Here is a 12,777-nt window from a genome sequence, read left to right on the forward strand (position 1 = left end):
ATTTCTAGCTTGATCTCTTTATTCCTCTTTCAAGGTTCAAAAGAGATCCAAATTTGAATAGCTTCTCTTCCAAGATAACTACTCAATTGGATGAAGATCGAAAGCTTTCAAGTAAAATCAAGAGGAAAGATAGAAGATGAATAATGAAAATTAGTATTGATCCATCAAATTACAACAGAGCTCCCTAACCCAATGAAAGGGGATTAGTTGTTTATAGCTCTTGAAAATGAAAACAAAGATGGAGAATACATCCTAAAACTAGAAATTGCAAGAAAGTAAAATACAGAGAGTAGTTCTCTTTTTTCCAGCCTCCAGAACTCTTTCTCAATTCAAAGCTACTCCTATATATACTACTCTTCTCAGCTTCTAGTGTGATTCTTCAAGTCTTGGGCCTTTGGATCTTGAGTTTGAAGCAGTTCCTTTCTTTATTTGGGCTTGGCTTTACTTGCAGAGAGAAAGTGCGAAGTGGGCGGAGACTTTAGTTCAGGACGTCAGGGGTGTTAATATTTAGTGAGAATATAAGTTCGAGAACGTTAGTGACACTTAACATTGTCACTAACGTTTCAATGCACCCCTCTGCCTCACGTTAAAACCCACGTTAACTAGGTTAACGTGGCTTTTAACGTTGCCTTGTTAACCTTCGAGAACGTTAGTGACACTCAACATTGTCACTAACGTTCCAGTGTGCCCCTTCTTGCTTCACGTTAAAGCCCACGTTAACTAGGTTAACGTGGCTTCTAACATGGCCCTTGCCATCCTTCGAGAACGTTAGTGACATTCAACATTGTCACTAACGTTCCAATGTGCCCCTAGGTCTCACGTTAGAGTCCACGTTAACTAGGTTAACGTGGCTTCTAACGTGGCCATCTTTAGCCATCCCAACGTTAGTGACAATATTGAGTGTTACTAACGTTGGCTCATCCTTCATTCCTCATCGTTAGCTTCCACGTTAACCAAGTTAACGTGGAAGTTAACGTGACTCTTGGGGGTTGTGTGGTTGCTTCAACGTTAGTGACAATGTTGAGTGTCACTAACGTTGTCGACAACTCTTCATCCCTTACGTTAGTTCCCACGTTAACCAAGTTAACGTGGGAGTTAACGTGGTACTTTGCACCATAGGCCAACGTTAGTGACAATGTTGAGTGTCACTAACGTTGGCTCCTCTTCCCCCCCTTAACGTTAGAGGCCATGTTAACTAGGTTAACGTGGCTTCTAACGTGGCCACTTATGAGTAATTGCCAACGTTAGTGACAATGTTAAGTGTCACTAACGTTGGCTCAACTTCTCTTCTCCACGTTAGAGTTCACGTTAACTTAGTTAACGTGACTCTCTAATGTGGGCATTGATGGCTTTTTGAGAGTGTTATTGGCAATCACTTTTCTCATTAATCTTGCAAGTTACCTCCCCTTTTCTTGCTTCCTTTTGGTCCTGAAATCAAGCAATAAAGTGCATCAAAGCTCTAGTCCAAGTCATGAGTATTGCAACATAATATTTGTCACTAAACTTATGCAAAATCCTCATGAAATTATGTAAAATGCATAATGTATGCTTGAATCAAGGCATAAGTGAATATCTACCCAAAACTAGCTTATTTCCTAAAGAAATGCATGAAACTAACCTAAAAACAGTAAAGAAAAGGTCAGTGAAACTGGCCAAGATGCCCTGGCATCACAACACCAAACTTAAAGCTTGCTTGTCCCTAAGTAAGTACTGGAACAAGAGAATGATGAATGGAATATCCAGAGGAATGAGTCATTCTTGTGGAAGTTATGTTACTGATTTTATGGTGGTTTCATGCATAGCAACTTAGGTTCATTCCATTACTGGCTTTCAGACCTTTATCATGTCCTAAAACACCCACTTTGTTTATATCCCATGAGACCTTTATTCATTGATCCTTTTATTGTTATTTCAAGGGTTGTTTGTGTTATTTAGGCTAAGTGCTCTGTAAGGGGGCAACTCTTTAAGATAAGCTTTCAGCCAACACTCCCGAACCAGTTGGTTCAAGGTGCTAGGTGTTGAGACACCCCTAAGGACTTACTCCCTCAAGTCTATCCCCCATACATACACACTACAGGCATTTAGTTTATTTATTTTCTCTTCTTGAGACCTTGGTGTCCAGCACCTCTTTGGGTTACTAAATGTTCTGTAGTGAAGGTTACTCTTGATAGTGGACTTTCAACTGATAATCCTGAGTTAGTTAACCCAAGTTACCAAGTGATAAGGCACCCCTAAGAGCTTATTCATCCAAGTAGATTCCTCACACAGGAGCACCATAGACACTTGCCTCAAGATTAAAACCATTGATGCCTAGCCTTATTGCTTACTCTTTTTCTTTTATTTTTCACTTCCATTGTTCTTTCCCTTTTCTCTTATTAGGATCTTGTCATTAACTTAGTCTCATGAGTGTATCCAAAGCAAAGTATTCAGGCCAGATAATTGTCATCCCAGCCTTGTGGTTGAACCAACTTAGCTAGCTTATGACTACCCCAAAGATTCATGAATGCACTTCCACAATATGAACTCTACTCTGGTCTTTTGAAAACAATCATTCTCTTTTTATTTGATTTAAAGGGACAAGCATACAAGTAAGTTAAGTGATGGTACAGTAACATAAAGACTAGTGCACATAGACCTATTCAGAACTTAAAAGACAGAATTTAAAAAGGGTTCAACTACGAGTAACTACAAATCAAAAGTGCATTCGAACTTCCAACTTTCAACAATTCTGAGTACAATGGAATTAGGTAACAATACAACCTTCGGGTGATGATCTCTGGTCCCCCTCTCTCTTTGTCATCATCCTAGTTTTTGCTGCCTCGCTTCTTTGGGTGAAGGTGCACCATTTCCTTATAAGATTCCTGCAAGGTTACTGGAAGTTGCTTGTTCCCAAAGCACTTGAGACATAGTTAGCTTACATGTATGCTTGTGCCTCTTGAAATCAATTTGGTGTGTGAACACCAAACTTAGTTCTTTGCCCAGTACAAAACATTGCATATATGCAGAGACCCTCATATCTTGTTATCAACAAAGCAATGATCACCTATAGTCTAACTACATCTAAGTGGTTTCTCTTGATTGGATGGAGCTAGCAATGTTCTTTTGGAGTGGAGTGTAATTCTAACCAATGTCCTTTAGTGGAACACCAAACTTAGAACTACACTATCACTCTTGGATTGTTCTGGTGTGGAACACCAAACTTAGCTCCTTACAATACAGGGGAAACAACTTGTAATTTTTATTGAAATAAAGATGAAAGTGAAACTACCTGAGGTTGGGTTGCCTCCCAACAGAGCGCTCTTTTACCGTCGCTAGCTCGACGAGTCCTTAATTACTTGAGATGGTACTTTACTCTGGGGTTTTCCCCCATGTTGCCCAGGTAATGCTTGAGTCTTTGTCCATTCACTGTAAAAGTCCTCTCTGAACCTTCATCCGTGATTTCGATGTGGCCATATGGTGATACTTTTGTAACCATGAAAGGTCCGGACCACCTTGACTTGAGTTTTTCTGGGAACAGCCTTAATTTAGAATTGTAAAGGAGTACTTGCTGCCCTTTTTCGAAACTCCTGGGTGCCAGATGCATGTCATGTTTTCTCTTTGCCTTTTCTTTATACATCTTAGTGTTTTCATAGGCTTGTGACCTGAATTCCTCCATCTCTTGCAGCTGCAAGATCCTTTTTGCACCAGCAGCAATGCTGTCAAAATTTAGTATCTTGATAGCCCAAAGAGCTTTGTGTTCCAGCTCCAGTGGTAAGTGACAAGCCTTCTCATAGACTAGTTGATATGGAGACATTCCAAGTGGAGTTTTGAATGCTGTTCTGTATGCCCAAAGAGCATCATCCAACTTCTTCGACCAATCCTTTCTAGATGCGCCCACAGTCTTTTCCAGGATCCTCTTCAGCTCTCTGTTGGATATCTCAGTTTGCCCACTTGTTTGAGGATGGTAAGGTGTGGCTACTTTGTGTTTTACCTCATATCGTAAGAGGAGAGCTTCTAGTGGTTTGTTACAAAAGTGGCTCCCTCCATCACTGATGAGAGCTCTTGGGACTCCAAACCGGCTAAAGATATTCTTCCTGAGGAAGTTCATGACTACCTTGTTATCATTAGTTGGGGTTGCAATAGCCTCTACCCATTTGGAAACATAATCCACTGCTACCAGGATGTACTTGTTTGCATATGAGGTTGGGAATGGTCCCATGAAATCAATTCCCCACACATCAAACAGTTCCAGTTCCAAGATGAAATTTTGTGGCATGGCGTTTCTTTTGGGCAGGTTTCCAGATCTTTGGCATTCATTACAGCTTTTTACTAGTTCCTTGGCATCCTTGAAAAGGGTGGGCCAAAAGAATCCGCTTTGTAACACCTTTGCTGCAGTTCTGTCCCCTCCAAAGTGCCCGCCATAGCATGAACCGTGGCAGTTCCACAGGACTTCTCTCCCTTCCTCTTCCGAAATACATCTTCTAAGAATTCCATCTGAATATTTCTTGAAGAGATATGGCTCGTCCCAGACAAAGTATTTTGCATCATTCATGAGCTTCCTCTTTTGATGTTTATTGATCCCTGGGGGTAATGCCCCAGTTGCCTTGAAATTTGCAATATCTGCGAACCATGGTGCTTTGTGAACTGTCATCAATTGCTCATCAGGGAAGAGCTCGTTCACATTTGTATCATTCTCTCCACCTTGATCATGAGGGATTCTGGATAGGTGATCTGCCACCTTGTTCTCCACTGCTTTCTTGTCTCTGATTTCAATATCGAATTCCTACAACAGTAAGATCCACCTTATTAGTCTTGGCTTTGATTCTTGCTTGGCAAACAAATATTTAAGTGCTGTGTGATCTGTAAAAACAATCACTTTAGCACCAATGAGGTATGATCTAAATTTGTCAAATGCAAAAACTATTGCTAGCAACTCCTTTTCAGTAGTGGTATAATTTCTTTGAGTTTCATTAAGGACTTTGCTAGCATAGTATATCACACGAACTATGTTATCTTTCCTTTGTCCTAACACTGCCCCAACTGCAAAATCAGATGCATCGCACATCAATTCAAATGGTAGGTTCCAATCAGGTGGGGAAATGATAGGAGCAGAGGATAACCTCATTTTCAAATGTGCAAATGCTAGCATGCATGTTTCATCAAAGATGAATGGTGTATCAGATACTAGGAGATTGCTTAAGGGCTTGGCTATCTTTGAAAAATCTTTAATGAACCTTCTGTAAAAACCAGCATGCCCTAAAAAACTTCTAATTGCCTTGACATCACTGGGTGGGGGTAGTTTTTCAATAAGTTCTACTTTAGCTCTATCAACCTCAATGCCTTGGTGAGAGACCTTGTGACCAAGGAATATTCCTCCTGTCACCATGAAGTGGCATTTTTCCCAGTTCAAGACCAAATTGGTCTCTTGGCATCTTTTCAATACCAAGGCGAGGTGATGTAGGCAACTAGGAAAAGAATCTCCGAATACCGAGAAATCATCCATAAAAACTTCAATGAATTTTTCTATCATATTTGAAAAGATAGAAAGCATGCAGCGTTGGAAAGTTGCAGGGGCATTACATAATCCAAATGGCATGCGCCTATAGGCAAACACTCCATACGGACAGGTAAATGAGGTTTTCTCTTGGTCTCTTGGATCAACCACTATTTGGTTATATCCTGAATAACCGTCAAGAAAACAATAATATGCGTGCCCTGCAAGTCTTTCCAACATCTGATCCATGAATGGAAGGGAAAATGGTCCTTTCGTGTAGCCTCATTGAGTTTCCTGTAGTCTATGCACATCCGCCATCCTGTGACGGTCCTTGTAGGTATGAGCTCGTTCTTCTCATTGGTAACCACAGTGATCCCTCCCTTCTTTGGCACAACATGTATGGGGCTAACCCAAGGGCTATCCGAAATTGGGTATATGACCCCTCCTTGCCAAAGCTTCATAATCTCTTTCTGTACCACTTCCTTCATGATTGGGTTCAGCCTTCTTTGGGATTGAATTGATGGCTTGGCATCATCTTCCAACAGTATTTTATGCATGCATATGGCTGAACTGATTCCCTTCAAGTCAGCAAGGGTCCATCCAATGGCATCCTTATGCTCCCGCAGCACCTTGAGTAGTTCGTCCTCTTGATTTTGACTGAAGGATGAATTTATGATCACTGGGTAGTTTTCATTTTCTCCTAGATATGCATATTTGAGAGTGGGTGGCAATGCTTTGAGTTCAGGTTTGGGTGCTTCTGATTTTTCGTTCCCTTCCTTTGGTGCATCTGGTATATGTATTTCTGCTGTAGCTACCTCTTCACTTGATTCAGATTCTTCCTCCACCAATCTCTCGTTCTCTTCAGGTTCATCTTCTTCAAAATTCTCCTCCACTTCATCCTCAAGTGCATCTAACCTCATGCATTCCCCCAATTGTTTCGGTGGATAACTCATGGCCTTGAACACATTGAATGTCATCTTTTCATTGTGTAATCTCAGGGTGAGGTCACCCTTCTGAACATCAATGACAGCTCCAGCAGTGGCCAAGAATGGCCTTCCCAAGATGATGGAGGTCTTGGCGTCTTCCTGCATGTCCAGCACCACAAAATCTGCTGGGAATATGAAATCTCCTACTTTTACTAGCAAATCCTCTACTATCCTGTGAGGGAATTTGAACGACCGGTCTGCCAGTTGTAGAGCCATTTTTGTTGGTTTAGCCTCCTCAATTTTCATCTTTCTCATCATAGCTACTGACATCAAATTGATGCTGGCCCCTAAGTCACAAAGAGCTTTTTCTACTGTGATTTCTCCTATAATACAAGGGATTTGAAAGCTCCCAGGATCCTTCAGTTTCTGAGGTAGTTTATGCTGAATGATAGCACTGCACTCTTCAGTTAGTATCACAGTCTCATTGTTCTTCCAGCTTCTCTTCTTAGTCATTAGCTCCTTCAAAAACTTGGCATAAAGTGGCATTTGTTCTATGGCTTCAGCAAATGGTATGTTGATTTGTAGCTTCTTGAAGATTTCCAAAAATCTCAAGAACTGGTTGTCATCTTCCTTTTTCTTCAATAGCTGGGGGTATGGAGCTCTTGAGATGTTCAGTTGGGGTATCTTTTTTTCTTTCTGCAGACTTGGCGTGGGGGGTTGCATTCCATCTTGCTCTTCTCCCTTTTTATTTGAGCCTTCTTCTTGTGGTTTTTGGGGATGTTCCTTCAGTTCCTTCCCACTCCTAAGTGTGATAGCTTGACACTCCTCCCTTTTGCTTGAATGGGCATCATAGCAAAAATTGTGGTTAGGAAGCTGCTTAAACATATAGCTGATTTGTGTTTCCAGTTTTGTGATGGCAGCATTTTGATTCTGCATGTTTGACTGCACTTCCTCTCTGAATGCTTTACTGTCTTGAATGTCTCTACATATTCCTTCAATGAAGGTTTCGATCTTAGAGAGCTTGTCATCAATTGATGAGTGGTTCGGAGCAAATGTGCTATTTTGGTTTTGATAAGTGTGTGGAGAAGTGTTGTTGTGGGGGTGTTGAGATGTCCTCTGGTCTTGGTTTTGATCTTGCTTACTTCCCCACCCAAAGTTTGGGTGGTTTCTCCATCCAGGGTTGTAAGTCTTGGAGTATGGATCATAGTTTTTCCTTGGTGAATTCCCAATGTAGTTGGCTTGCTCCTGACTCCCCTCTGCTTCTTTATTCACTCCTTCTTGGATTGTTGATGAAGATGAGATTGCTGCTACTTGGTTCCTCTCCATCTTCTTGGTGAGGTCAGCTAGCTGCTGGGTAATGAGCTTGTTTTGGGCCAACAGAGCATCTACATTGTTTAGCTCCATCACTCCTCTTGTGTTCCCTCTTTCAGAAGCATAGAAGTAGTCATTTTCTGCTACTGTTTCAATAACATCTATGGCTTCCTCAATGGTCTTTTTCTTGTTCAAAGATCCTCCAGATGAATGGTCTACGACCTTCTTTGACTCATAAGAGAGCCCTTCATAGAAAATGTGCAGCTGCACCCATTCGTTGAACATGTCAGGTGGACACCTCCTTGTTAAGTCCTTGAACCTCTCCCATGCTTCATACAGAGTCTCACCATCTTGTTGCCTGAAAGTTTAAACCTCAGCTCTCAGCCTATTAATTCGTTGAGGAGGGTAGAATCTTGCTAAGAACTTGTTCACCATATCCTCCCAAGTTGTCAAGCTCTCCCTTGGGAAGGATTCCAGCCACTTGGCTGCCTTGTCCCTGAGTAAGAAAGGAAATAAGAGCAGTCTATAGGCGTCAGGATGAACACCATTAGATTTCACTGTGTCACATATTCTCAGGAAGGTGGTCAAATGTTGATTGGGGTCTTCTTGAACACCTCCTCCAAACGAACAGTTGTTCTGAACAAGGGTGATGAGCTGTGGTTTAAGTTCAAAGTTGTTGGCATGGATTGTTGGCTTTTGGATGCTACTTCCACAATTGCCTGGGTTTGGATTGATGTAAGAGCCCAAAACTCTTCTATCCTCCCCAGCATGATTTACTCCACCTCTTCTGCCATGGTTGTGAGTCTCTTCTTCATGATGATTTTCCATGTTTTCTTCCATGTTTGGTTCAAAGTATTCCTCAAAGTGTTCCTCCTCTTCTTCAGCACCAACTACAGGTTTTTCTTTTGCCTCCCTCCTTAGTCTAAGGAAGGTTCTCTCAGGTTCAGAATCAAAGGAAGTTGAAGCCCCGCTTCTTCTCCCTGTCATACAACCAACAAGTACAAGCAAAGAAAATAAGTGCAGACAGTATTTGTGTCAGAATTACTGTTAGTTGTGGGTGATGCAATATATCAAACAGTTAGTGGGTTAGCAAACAGAATTGAAAATAACAAAGAAAAACAAAAGAGTAGAGGGGGAAGGGAAGAAGTTTAACTAAAACAAAAAGTAAATCACTCAAACAGAAAATGAAATTCACAAAATAAAAATGCTCAATCTAGTGATCTTCCAATTTAATCATTGTTGATACACAATCAATCCACGACAACGGCGCCATAAACTTGATGCACGGAAAACTTGTCTATCAACAAATCTCCCTTCGGCAAGTGTACCGAATTTGTCGTCAAGTAAAAACTCACAATAGAGTGAGGTCAAATCCCACAGGGATTGATTGATCAAGCAACTTTAATTAGAAGAATGTTCTAGTTGAGCGAATCCAGAATTTTGGTTGAGAATTGCAGAAAATAAAATGGCGGGAATGTAAATAACAGAAAAGTAAATGCTAGAATTAAAGGACTGGAAGTAAATGACTGAAAATAAATTGCAGAATTGTAAATGGGAATAGGAGATTTGCTCATAAAAGTAAATGATAGAAATTAAAGAGAATGGGTAAGATTAGAGATGGGGAGTTCATTGGGCTTAGGAGATGTTGCAATTCTCCGGATCAAGTTCATTTTCATCTCTTCCTCAATCAATGCACTCATTGATCTCCTTGGCAATCTTAAGTGATTGAATTACAATTTCTTGCAATTCAATCTCTCAAATCTTGATCAATAGCCAATTCCTTGGTCAATTGCTCATGAGAAGAGATGAAGTATGATCACTGATTATACCACATGCATTTCCCAAATCAAGTATTGAGAGGGTTATAGTCACATACCCATCCAAACCTAATTTGGTCTAGCATGAGAAAGCATTTCTAGCTTGATCTCTTTATTCCTCTTTCAAGGTTCAAAAGAGATCCAAGTTTGAGTAGCTTCTCTTCCAAGATAACTACTCAATTGGATGAAGATCGAAAGCTTTCAAGTAAAATCAAGAGGAAAGATAGAAGAAGAATAATGAAAATTAGTATTGATCCATCAAATTACAACAGAGCTCCCTAACCCAATGAAAGGGGTTTAGTTGTTCATAGCTCTTGAAAATGAAAACAAAGATGGAGAATACATCCTAAAACTAGAAATTGCAAGAAAGTAAAATACAGAGAGTAGTTCTCTTTTTCCCAGCCTCCAGAACTCTTTCTCAATTCAAAGCTACTCCTATATATACTACTCTTCTCAGCTTCTAGTGTGATTCTTCAAGTCTTGGGCCTTTGGATCTTGAGTTTGAAGCAGTTCCTTTCTTTATTTGGGCTTGGCTTTACTTGCAGAGAGAAAGTGCGAAGTGGGCGGAGACTTTAGTTCAGGACGTCAGGGGTGTTAATATTTAGTGAGAATATAAGTTCGAGAACGTTAGTGACACTTAACATTGTCACTAACGTTCCAATGCACCCCTTTGCCTCACGTTAAAACCCACGTTAACTAGGTTAATGTGGCTTTTAATGTTGCCCTGTTAACCTTCGAGAACGTTAGTGACACTCAACATTGTCACTAACGTTCCAGTGTGCCCCTTCTTGCTTCACGTTAAAGCCCACGTTAACTAGGTTAACGTGGCTTCTAACGTGGCCCTTGCCATCCTTCGAGAACGTTAGTGACATTCAACATTGTCACTAACGTTCCAATGTGCCCCTAGGTCTCACGTTAGAGTCCACGTTAACTAGGTTAACGTGGCTTCTAACGTGGCCATCTTTAGCCATCCCAACGTTAGTGACAATATTGAGTGTCACTAACGTTGGCTCATCCTTCATTCCTCATCGTTAGCTTCCACGTTAACCAAGTTAACGTGGAAGTTAACGTGACTCTTGGGGGTTGTGTGGTTGCTTCAACGTTAGTGACAATGTTGAGTGTCACTAACGTTGTCAACAACTCTTCATCCCTTACGTTAGTTCCCACGTTAACCAAGTTAACGTGGGAGTTAACGTGGTACTTTGCACCATAGGCCAACGTTAGTGACAATGTTGAGTGTCACTAACGTTGGCTTCTCTTCCCCCCTTAACGTTAGAGGCCACGTTAACTAGGTTAACGTGGCTTCTAACGTGGCCACTTATGAGTAATTGCCAACGTTAGTGACAATGTTAAGTGTCACTAACGTTGGCTCAACTTCTCTTCTCCACGTTAGAGTTCACGTTAACTTAGTTAACGTGACTCTCTAACGTGGGCATTGATGGCTTTTTGAGAGTGTTATTGGCAATCACTTTTCTCATTAATCTTGCAAGTTACCTCCCCTTTTCTTGCTTCCTTTTGGTCCTGAAATCAAGCAATAAAGTGCATCAAAGCTCTAGTCCAAGTCATGAGTAATGCAACATAATATTTGTCACTAAACTTATGCAAAATCCTCATGAAATTATGTAAAATGCACAATGTATGCTTGAATCAAGGCATAAGTGAATATCTACCCAAAACTAGCTTATTTCCTAAAGAAATGCATGAAACTAACCTAAAAACAGTAAAGAAAAGGTCAGTGAAACTGGCCAAGATGCCCTGGCATCACCATCTCAATGAGTTCCCAGGCTTCTACAGGGGTTTTCTTCAGATGAAGAGATCCACCAGCAAAGTGGTCCAATGACATCTTGGATAATTCAGACAGACCATCATAGAATATACATAAGATGCTCCATTCTGAAAGCATGTCAGAAGGACACCTTCTGATTAATTGCTTGTATCTTTCCCAAGCTTCATAGAGGGATTCACCTTCCTTCTGTCTAAAGGTTTGGACTTCCACTCTAAGCTTGCTCATCTTTTGAGGTGGAAAGAATTTGGCCAAGAAAGCATTGACCAACTTTTCCTAAGAGTTCAGGCTTTCTTTAGATTGTGAGTCTAACCATATCCTAGCTCTGTCTCTTACAGCAAAAGGGAAAAGCAGAAGTCTGTAGACCTCGGGATTAACCCCATTGGTCTTAACAGTGTCACATATTTGCAAGAATTTAGCTAAGAACTGATGAGGATCTTCCAATGGAAGTTCATGAAACTTGCATTTCTGCTGCATTAGAGAAACTAATTGAGGCTTAAGCTCAAAGTTGTTTGCTCCAATTGCAGGAATTGAGATGCTTCTTCCATAGAAGTTGGAAGTTGGTGCAGTAAAGTCACCAAGCACCTTCCTTGCATCTCCACCATTGTTGTTGGGTTCGGCTGCCATGTCTACTTCTTTTTCAAAAATTTCTGTAAGGTCCTCTCCAGAGTGTTGTGCTTTAGCTTCTCTTAGCTTCCTCTTCAGAGTCCTTTCAGGTTCAGGATCAGCTTCAACAAGAATGTTCTTATCCTTGTTCCTGCTCATATAAAAAAGAAGAGAACAGAAAAGAAGAGGAATCCTCTATGTCACAGTATAGAGATTCCTTTATGTGAGTATAAGAATAGTAGAATAGAAGGATGAGGTAGAGAAAGAATAAGAAGAATTCGAACACAGAGAGAGGGAGGGGGTTCGAATTATGAGATGAGTAGAAGAGAAGTGTTAGTAAATAAATAAAATAAATAGAAAGAGATGAGAGAGAAATTATTCGAATATTAATTAAAAGAAAAGAAAAATATTTTTGTTTTTATTTTAATTATAAGTTAGAATTCGAAATTTAAGAAAGAAAATAAAATAAAATTAGAATTTAAAACAATTAGTTAATTAATAGAATTTTGAAAAAGTGGTTAGTGATTTTCGAAAATTAGAAGTGGAAAAGTAGTTAGGTGATTTTGAAAAAGATAAGAAATAGTAAACTTTTTAAAATTAAAACAAACAATTCAAGTGGTTAATGGAAAATGATTTGAAAATAATTTTTGAAAAGATGAGAACTTAGAAAAAAGATTTTGAAATTAAGTTTTGAAAAAGATATGATTGAAATTTATTTTGAAAAAGATTTGAAAAAGAAATTAAAAAGATTTGATTTTGAAAATTAAAGTTGATGACTTGACTAACAAGAAACTAAAAGATATGATTCTAGAATTTAAAGATTGAACCTTTCTTAACAGGAAAGTAACAAACTTGAAATTT

The 12,777-nt window shown here is 39.9% G+C and overlaps 2 non-coding genes across 2 annotated transcripts; both read left to right on the forward strand.

Annotated features, from left to right (window-relative positions):
• Positions 1 to 7,993: 7,993 nt before the first annotated feature.
• On the forward strand, positions 7,994 to 8,097 carry LOC148574411 (small nucleolar RNA R71). The gene has a single exon (XR_015906817.1). It is a non-coding gene; the product is annotated as a small nucleolar RNA R71 (small nucleolar RNA).
• A 3,327-nt stretch (positions 8,098 to 11,424) lies between these two features.
• Positions 11,425 to 11,532, forward strand: LOC148574412 (small nucleolar RNA R71). The gene has a single exon (XR_015905746.1). It is a non-coding gene; the product is annotated as a small nucleolar RNA R71 (small nucleolar RNA).
• Positions 11,533 to 12,777: the final 1,245 nt, after the last annotated feature.

Source organism: Arachis ipaensis, chromosome B2 (assembly GCF_059453495.1).
Source record: "Arachis ipaensis isolate K30076 ecotype BB chromosome B2, ASM5945349v1, whole genome shotgun sequence".
NCBI lineage: Eukaryota > Viridiplantae > Streptophyta > Magnoliopsida > Fabales > Fabaceae > Arachis > Arachis ipaensis.